Raw genomic sequence first — 9884 nt, forward strand, 5'->3', positions numbered from 1 at the left:
GAAGGCTCAGATGTCTTCTTGCAGCATAGAACATGCACCATCAAATTGCAAGTAAATGGTCAGGAGCCTGACAAGATATCTAAAGTGTAATTACAGGGTAGACAGGAACTAGAAGTACTGAAGAAAAAATGATGAAAGAAAGAAATAACCTAGAGTGGAGAGTTGAGAGGCAGATAGCAAAAGAGTAAGCCCGGAGCCTAGTTGTAGTCCTAGAAAGCATTTTTCCAGAATTTATTTAAGCAGCTTTCAGTATCAGTGGGTCATGGTATAAACAGCTTGTTCTCCTCAAAGATAATGTCATTGAGGAGGGAAAAAAAAAAAGGGAATTTGTAAACACATATCAATCTGGGGGATCCTAGTGCAACCTATATGTTAAGAATATGTAAAGGATTTGCTCCTGGTTTTAAGTAAGCAGCAGCATTATCATTTCCAGAATGGCGGTAGGGAATATATATTTCCGTTAGAATGAGAGCTGAAATCTTAATCTCAGGCTTAACTAAAATGATATAGCTCTTTAATCTTAACACTAAGTGTCTCTGGAGCAGCACATAATCTGTGGTAGAGAAACATGGGCTTCCAGTGCAATCTGTAGCTTACAAAGTGATGTAATATAACAAAGAAGTGGGTGCATTCCTGTGCGTGTACCCAGGAGAAGGTGCCTACACCCATAGGCATGAGTTGTGGAAAGCTCTCTGAGGAAGGTACAGGCATACCAGCCTACCTCTAAAGTGCTGCCTGGGTGCTGGTCAGTTAATAAGCTTGGTGGATATTTGAAACATGAGAATTTGCTATTTTTGGAGTTTACATGTCAGAGATGGGCTGTACATTGGAAAATACAGGGCCTACACAAAACTTTATTTCTTGCACTCTTGGGAAGCAGGACAGGGATGGCATTAGTTTAACATGATGTGAAAACAGTGCCCATCATTCTCCATGCCATGCTGCAGAAAGGCCTATCTGGGGGGAACAGTCACTTTTAACAGAGGTTCCAGAAGACAAAATGACATCAGAGCTCTTAACTCTTAATCCCCAGCATTAACATTTGAGTTAAACCAGAACTATGAATCCCTAATGTTACCCACTGATATGTGTGGGCTTTTGGTTAAATACTCAAAATATGTTATATATTCAAAATTATTTATGTAGTCAGAAAGCATACTGCCTTAGTGAGTCAAATAGTTCTTATTAACACTGAATTTGCAGACCTTATTTTCCAAATAGTGAAGAGAGTGCAGAAAAATGCTTTTTTTTTTTACAAAAGAGAAAGCGTAATTGCAGAAATTTGCACAGTGGCTGATACGTTTTTTTTTGGGAAAGGGTGAAACTGTCTTTTAAGAGAGGAAGTGTGAGACAATGGGCAACCAGTATTATCCATAGCATATGACACAAGAAGAAGAAGAAAATATTAAGGAAGCCTTCCAGAAAGTTCTTTCTTTTGACATAACCCTTCTCACTTGTATACAAGTATACTCACACATCCTTTTTTAAGACTCCTCTGTCTGCTGTGTAGTAAAAGCTTTGTTGCTGATATAGGAATTGTTTGGGGGCTTTTTATGATGTTTTACTCTGTTGTCTATCATGAGTACTATTAATCTCACTGGAATGCTGATCCCTGAAGGAGCATGTTGCCTTTGTGTGTAGAGCAACAAGGCTGTGTGGGATCCAGAGGTGAATAACATCTCAGGGTTTAATGCAGACATTAGTACAGTGAGGAGCCAGAGCCTGGCAGCTGGAGCAGAAGAGGGCTCAGCGTAGAGTGGTGCTGAAAGCAGATTGTAAAAAAAAAAAAAAAGCCTCAGAGAAAATAGCCTGAGCAGCAACCAAGAGGTAATTCAGATGAGCCCAGTGCAGACCTTTGTGCCCCTGCAGTGGCTAATCCACTACAGAGGTTAATGAGAGCTGCCTGTTTGTTTGCTACATGACTATCCAGAACCACCATAGCCAGACTGACCATCCATCCCCCTGAATCTCTAATACGACCCCTACATTACATGCTTCAATAGCCCTGAGGCAAACACATCAATTCCCTTTCCTTCTGCACAGTGCTATTCATCCAACAGGAGAAATGTTTAAAAAAACCAAACTCTAGAGGGAGTACAAAGTATTTCTTGGGGAGCCAAAAGTGTGGGATAGAAAGGCGTCAAGACGGAGAGAGCTACAACCCTGCTCCCCATTGTCTGTCTTCCCTGCCCAACACCTCCACCCCAGTGAGTATTTTGCTCTGTGATAAAGCAGACAGTTTGAGATGTAAGTTAAAGTTTGGATACCTTGCCATACAACAAGGAAAAACGTAGCTTTGGATGTGGGTAGCTAACCATTTATAAAAGCACCGTAGTAAGTTCTGTGATGGTATCAGCAGGTAGCTCTGATTTATGTGTGACATAACTGGTTGTGATTTCTTCCTGGATGGATATCTGCATCTAAAAATAAATGTGACACAGTTTGTGTTTTTGGCAAGATGGCACAAATACTTTTCAAATTACTCAGTTCACTGGAAAACAATCGCACTTCATCCTCTGATGAGTGCTGGCACCTGCTGCCTTCTGAAGTTTATTTGCAGCGTGAATCATCAGTGGTGCCTTGAAGTGCCATCTGTCCATTTTAGGCTCTGAAGACCTGGAACGCATAAAGACCTGGCCTTTTATGGGCTCCACCTGGAAGCCCATCTTCTGCTGTAGTATCTGAACCTTTGTTTTGTTCCTCGTCTTCTATGTTCCTCCTATGGGAAGGGACTATAACCTGCATATCCAAACAATGGACTTCATGTTGCTGCTGTCACAGTTTCTGTTCACTCAAGGGCAGTGAGTGCTCCAATCCAGGTGCTGAGGACCTCAGTTTCCAGCTTGTTGACTTGCTGTGCAGAAGCCAAGCACCAAGCAATCTTTGCCACCCTGTGGTCTGTAAAGGAAATTAATGAAATGTGATCACATCCCTGAGCTATAAGAGCAGTGAAAAGGATATTTCTGTACAAAGACATATAAAATTTTCTCATAAAAAATGTGGTGAAAGCTGGTCTGTTACTTTCAGAGAACTTGTACATGTCACATTCTTCCTTAAACTGCCAGTGACTTTGCAGTCATAATCTAATTCTTTCTGCATGTATTTCCTCATATTCAAATTTTATTTACAACACAGAGCTATAAGAATCATAAATGTTTCTACCTCAGAACTGCAGAAACTTGAGACTTTTAAATGCCCTTGAATATGAGCAAAGCTGTACAGTGGACACTAAGTGTTATTATAGTAGCATTTACTCAACCAGGCTGGCCTGTTGAACACCGACAAGTATGTTAAGAAATATATTGGTACTATGAGTTCCTTAGGAAAGGAAGTGGAAGGCAAGTCATGATGTGACATAGTTTCTCAGGATGTAGGGAGAAAAGCTGCATAAACTCCATGTGTTTGTGTGCCTGTCTGTGGCTGTTTGCATTGGCAATAAATTCAGAGTTTCCTATGAGTGAAGAGATAAATCAGAAGAAACGCAGACACCACCCCAAAGCACTGTGCAGGAGGGTGCCTTGGCTGAGATGCATGTAGTTACAGTGCAATACAGTCTTGCTTCTGGGGTCTGTGCTGCTGCACATCCAGATCATGGGGTATCTGTAAGGATGGGGGGGGCACTATCCTGCACTGTCTTGCACAGCGTGGGCAAGTGCTGGGTGTCCTTGCATACCTTTCATCATGCACGCTGCTCCCAAAGCTGGAGCCTCTCCAATAGCTCCCTGAGAGCTGTACGTGCACCCTGTGCTCCTGCACTAAGACAAGACAGCTGCACCTCATCTCTCTTTCCCTTTGCCACCTACGGCAGCAAGGCATGGCTGGCAAGGGTTTAGCTTTCCTTAAAATTCCTGAATGTCTTCTGCCTTGAATGAACATGACCCATCTAGACCTTGTTTAGACCATCTACCGCCCCCGATCCTCTGGTGCGCAGCATTTCAATATGATTGACTTAAACCCTGAGGGCTTCAAACCTGCTCTTCCTGACACGGATTAGTGCTGCTAAAATATGGGCACAACAGGTGTCTCTTCTGTCCCACAGGTGCCAATCTGCCCCTTAGATGCCCCTAAGTGCATCTCCCTTGTTGCTATTTAACATGGGACTCTGCAAGGTCCCTGCAGATAATGGCCCCATTTTGGATAATGCCAAGCGTATAGCTTATTTAACACGTGGTTACATCATACAGTATTGTGGTAATTTGCCTGTAAGAGGCAAACACCTAAACTGAATGTCATCATGGCTAGGCTTCGCGAACGAAGATTTGGGAAGGGCTCTACCCACTTTTCTTGCAAGTGCGTTGGTGGCTAAAAAGGCCTATACAAGAAAGGCAAGTCTGGTTGCAAAAGACACAGCAGAAAGACTCCTTAGAGGGTATATTCTGCAAGGCTCGATTCTTTCTGCGTTGTCTTTTCTCCTCAAGGGTGATCCTGCGTGCTTTCTCAAAAGCATCAGCAGCGTTATAAATGGTGTGTCTCCAGGCCTCCCGATTAGAGGCCAGAGTAAATGTTAAACTGAATGTAAGCCATAAATTACAGGCGGGAGACAAGGTGGTTTTGGAGAAATCTGCAACAACCTGATTTTCTCTCTGACTTCCTATGGGGCTATCAGATCAGTTTGAAAAGGTTCAAATAAAGCAAGTTGCCATTCTTACCCCTCGAAAGCAAAGGCAGCTCAGCTTTACCTCATTGTAGGCAAAAGTAGTCAAGGCTTTTGGGCAGAGACCGCTTCTAATCCCTCAGTGGGAAACTGTGCCTTCTGTCTCTTTGTAGCGTCTGGAAAGTTTTAAAGCACCAAGGGCTGTAGTTTAGGACCAGCACAGCAAAAGGACAGTGACCAGCTGATGAAAGTTACTGAAGCCTCAATGAGACCTTCTAGGTAGAAACGTTTCCTGTGCCTCTTCTTTGTGCCACTGCACAAATAGACCACATGAAGGACCCAAGCAGAGCCTGGCCACATTCAGGTGAGAGAACAAGACCAGCCACACTTACAGGGTTCACTGCAATCCAGTACTGGGGGTAATTGTGCTAATGCCCCACTGCCCAGGGTGCACAGGAAACGCCCCTCCTTGTGTGTCTGATAGTGTTCATACTGAACCAGGTCCTGATACTGTTTATAGATGAATATGGGTTTTTCTTGATCATGGAAACATGATGGAAATGTGCAGGAAGCTTCAGAATCTGAGAAAATTCTATTTTTCCTGAACAGAACATACACTATTGTGGTCTGCTGCTCAAAGCAGGAGAAAAGGCTTATTTTCTTTGACTGGTTTAAAGAAAATTGTGTTTCTTTTTTCTTATAGGCTTAATTGAAAATTACAAAGGGAGGAACTGGGTCAGATAGATCAAAGCCAAGTTTAAAATTTAATGTGGTCAGAGCTGCCTGTTTGATGCCTGTAGTCTGCAGGACGTGCTAGGTTTACTCTGATCACTTCACTTTCTCTTCTGGCTGTCTCCACTTCAGCCCCTCAAAGCTTTTGTTGGAGCTCTTCTGTGAGGTTTAGACTCTGATTTTACAGCACCTAGACCATCTGGGACCCTGTCCTGAATGGAGACTTTGGCAGGGACCACAGTATGGGCAAGGACAATGACAGCAGGGCACCCGTTCTGCTTCAAACAGCTAAGATGCTTAATTTCAGAGGTCTGCTAACATGGCAATTGCTCATCTGATGTTCAGAGAAACATGAGTTTGATGTACTGCCATTTAGGTTAATAACCCATTATAGGTATGGAACAAAAAGATGTGGACAAAAAGGAACAGAATGTCCTATCTGATGTTTTGCAAACTGCCAAGTCTGCATTTCAGGCATCAGAAAACTATTTGGAGCCAGGATTATAGTTATTTTTGTTCAGTTTGACAGTAAAACTCTTCTCAGATTCCACTCCTGACCTGGGTCCTAGGAGGTGTCTCAAATTAAATCTTGAAATTCTGAAATTGTGTGTCTTGTTCTAGGCTGCCTTCAAGTGCAGGAGGTGAATTTTGTCAGGATGCTGGTAAAGTTAGCCGCTTCTGGCTCAGGGCTCTATGAATGTCTAATGAAGGTCAGAATATTCTCTGATGGTTATCCATGCTGCTCATCAGATGTAATGACAGATTAATGAATGCACAGGCTCTCATTAAGAGCACGGGCTCTGTTCTGCTCCACGTGCTAAACTGAGCACAGGGAAGGTATCATACCAGATATTTCCTCCCATCTGGCAGCTCTGAGCATGAGCTCTGTATAGAGAGCTCGCTTTCCATACAGAAAGGTCAAATGAACTTTACACTTACTAAATTTTATTAGCCAATTTTTGACATCCTTCCTGATGGCTCTACCACATGGTTAGCTTGAGCTCTTCATCCTTCATTAACAGTGATAATGATGTTGATTTTCACTCCTAGCTCCCCGTCCCTACAAAAAAGCCTTGACCACGTAGAGATGCCTGATGACTGCTCAGCCTGCACTACTTATGTTTTTGTGCAAACACGGTGCATATACTTACCCTGCAGATTAAAGCACTCTGAAATAACTTACTGCTTAGACAGCTCACCCTGAAAATTAGGCAAATGTCTTCAGCACCTGTAAGCACTAAACAAGACTGGGCAAAATAAATCCAACTTCAAAGATAAAACAAATAATTATTCATTTGTACTGACTTAGTTGAAACTTACCTTGGGAGAATTTTGCAGTCAGACTGGTATCAAAAGGTGTCTTGTTTTGAAATGGATATTTTGTACTCACTGTATTTTTTTTTAGCCAAAACCCACAGCTGCACTGCAACTTGGCCATGACGGTAGAATCAGCATTGTGTTTTGGGATGTAGGTTGGTTTTTAGTGTCAGCATTTATTAAAAAATTACCTGTGATTTAATAGTAGAATTTGAGAGTGACCAATGGAGGCTCCAAACCTGTCTATCTACAGTGTTTTAAAAAATCTGATTAATTTTGAATTTTAAATGTTTGGGATTGACAATATGATTAACTTCTAATCGAGTGCCAAGAGTTTAACACGTACCTTGTCTGAAGTGTTGCTGTGACTTATTGACAGCATCACAACCTTTGGCTTGCTTTTTCCACACTTCCATGTTTTAAATCGATATTGATCAAAGAGGGAAGCGGCCTGCAACAGTTGGAGTAGAACAGCAATTAGCTTAATGGACAACAGGTGGATCCTCCAAAAAAACTCAGCAATTTAGGGGGTTTATTTTTGAGTTTCTGAATTACAGTTTTTTCTAATGCTTCGACTTCTCTAATGGAAATGTATTGCAAGTAACCATTAGAGTACGTGTCTGTGCTGAAAACATCTGTTAATCTTTATACAGTGCCTCTATAAATAACCAGTGCAGCTATTGCATCCCCGTCTTAGCACTTATGTGACAAAACCACATTAATGTGGCCAAGAAAAGAATTTTCCATGGACAATACCAGGTTCTTCAGTGAAAAAATTTCTTGTGTCTCATTTATCCTTCCCATCTTCTACTGAGACATATTTTGGTCCTGTTCAGCACACAAGAGATGGTGGGGATTATTTCTGTGGTACACTGCATTTAAAATTAGGCTGAGAAGATCTGTTAAAATGCTGCCTGATCAATACAAATCCAACATGGTACACTGCCATGCTATTTTGTTTAGAAACTTGAAATCTTCCTCTGCTCTAGGGAGGTCAGGTAATGTCCAGCTGGGTGGAAATCTCCACCTTGTGCCTGGTGAAAATGCTGAAGCAGCGCTGCAGATTAATCAGCAAGTGGAGAGAGTATTCGATTCTGCTTTCATGGTGGTGTAAATCTGGAAATATGCTTTAAAACCAACAGGACATCTGCTCTTTAGGGGCACCTGATCAATGTGAAGTTCTCAGATATGAGCCCAGGACTTAGTTTTATTTCTCTAGTTTGCAAATAAGGAAATCAGACAAACTTACTGTTAAAAGGGCATTGCCTTCTCTCGCTGTGCTTTACTTCTGTATATGCAGCCAATTGTCTATTATTTTAAGTGTTAATTTTTTAACAAGTCTGTTCTTTCCTTCTGTCTCACTGGCCAGCCATTATAGCCGTAAAACATAACCACTTTGCCTTTAAGAAGATCAGATAACCTGTATTCTAGTAGATCAGCTGATCACTCAGGAAATTCTGGCTTTATTTTCTCAGGAGTTATTGATATTCATAAGCGGGGAAACACTCTGCACAAGAAGAACAGCGAGGTTATACAATTGCAGAAAACTTTGGACTTGATGATCCTTGTGGGACCCTTCCAACCCAGAATATTCTGTGAATCTTGAATCAGGGCATTATCAGGAATACTAATAGCTCTGCTGACTTTTCTTATTGCTAAAGGAGAAGGGGGAGTGTCCCCCAAAACAAAGCCACAATATTCAGCTTCAGTCATATGCTGTATCATCCTCTGATAAGCACAGAAGAAAAAGCTATTTCTTGAATTTTTAGTGTTTTGCTTTTGGAGATGCTTTGTTAACACAGGTGTATTTCTGATGTGTTCTTACTAAGTATTTGTTCACTACTTCTAGTACTTAAATTTATAAACATGATGTCTGAAAATAAAATCTGTGCAGAATGTAGTAAAGTTCAAGCATGTCTTCATCTCTTCCAGCAGCATACTGTGACAATGTTCAATTTTGAGTTCCCCAACCATTTCCTGAGTAGTAAAGCTTGGGAACCAAACTAATTTGTTAAAAACAAGAATGTAATGAACTTCCTCTACACAGTTACCCAGAGACCTCTCTTTGAAAGCCCAGTGTAACTTGTCTTCAGCAAGCATTAATGCATGTGGGGGCAAAAAAGGTTTTGTACGTGTATCTCTGTTTTATCCATTTGGCTTTTGTGCCAAGTGCAAAGCCATCTGCTCTGGAGTAGAAAAGGCTGCCTAACAGATGAAGGCAGCTGTCATGAAAGCTGTTGCATGCTGATCTCTCAGCTACTTCTCCTGTAACCTCGAATGACCATCATTTCTAGGTAAAGAGAGAGAACATGAACCTCTGGGTTAGGATCTGATAAACTGTGCCTTTCCCCTAAACATACGTGATTAGTTCTATCCCTCCTGGTAAGCAACGGACTAAACTGTGTAACTTAAGAGCCTGGCCATGTACAGTAGAGATCAGCTTTGGTCTGGTTGGCTCAATCTATGGGCTGTACTCTCTCCATCACTGCACAAATCTTCTCAGGTTGCCATCATATTCCTGTAACTTCTTTTTGCTGTCTCTGGTCACTAAAACAACTGTACAGCCCCAAGAGGATATGTGTTAACTGGGGCTTTATCATCAAGTGATGCTGGACTTTGTCTGATCACTTTAAGTGCCTATCCTCTTCAACACATTCACAGTAGGAGGTAGGGAGGTTTCAGCTGAGAGCAGTCATTTGTCCAAAAAGATCAGCATGCGATTGCTTTTATGAGCCAGGGATGGAAAATCATTACTCTGTGCTCTCTGCTTGCTTTATATATTCAATTCATGTGACTTGCTGCATGGAAAGTTAACTGTCTTGGACTGCTGGTGCAACAGAATAAGACCTCCATCCTCATCTTTTTCCATCATGGAGATGAACATACACTAGTTTGAACAGCATTTGAACCAGGGCTTAGGAGTTCATTCAAGCTAAATATATCATTGCAGTGCTATTCAGGCACTACGGTATCACGCTTATATATAACTACTTTTTTTTTTCCATACAAACACGCTGGAATGGTTTCATACCATTCAATAAAACAGCCCAAAGTGCAAACTAGTTTTTATTTGCTTTCCCTTTAGCTATATAGGCTCAAAAAGACCGCTGATCCTAGTTCAGATGGAGCTACCCATCTGGCAGACGTTTTTATTGAAGCACAGCAGTGGGTTTCTAGTACATCATATATCTCTCTGAGACCCAAAAAATTACTCAGGGCAGCAGTCACTCTGGAAACAACA

At 41.7% G+C, this 9884-nt stretch overlaps 1 long non-coding RNA gene across 1 annotated transcript; it reads right to left on the reverse strand.

Moving 5' to 3' along the window:
• Positions 1-801: 801 nt before the first annotated feature.
• On the reverse strand, positions 802-7799 carry LOC113964646. Its single transcript, XR_003533248.1, has 3 exons — positions 7789-7799; positions 6990-6994; positions 802-1095 (listed from the first exon to the last, which is right to left on the reverse strand). It is a non-coding gene; the product is annotated as an uncharacterized LOC113964646 (long non-coding RNA).
• Positions 7800-9884: the final 2085 nt, after the last annotated feature.

This window comes from Neopelma chrysocephalum, unplaced genomic scaffold (genome assembly GCF_003984885.1).
Source record: "Neopelma chrysocephalum unplaced genomic scaffold, ASM398488v2 Primary Assembly neopelma1_42b, whole genome shotgun sequence".
In the NCBI taxonomy this organism is placed as follows: domain Eukaryota; kingdom Metazoa; phylum Chordata; class Aves; order Passeriformes; family Pipridae; genus Neopelma; species Neopelma chrysocephalum.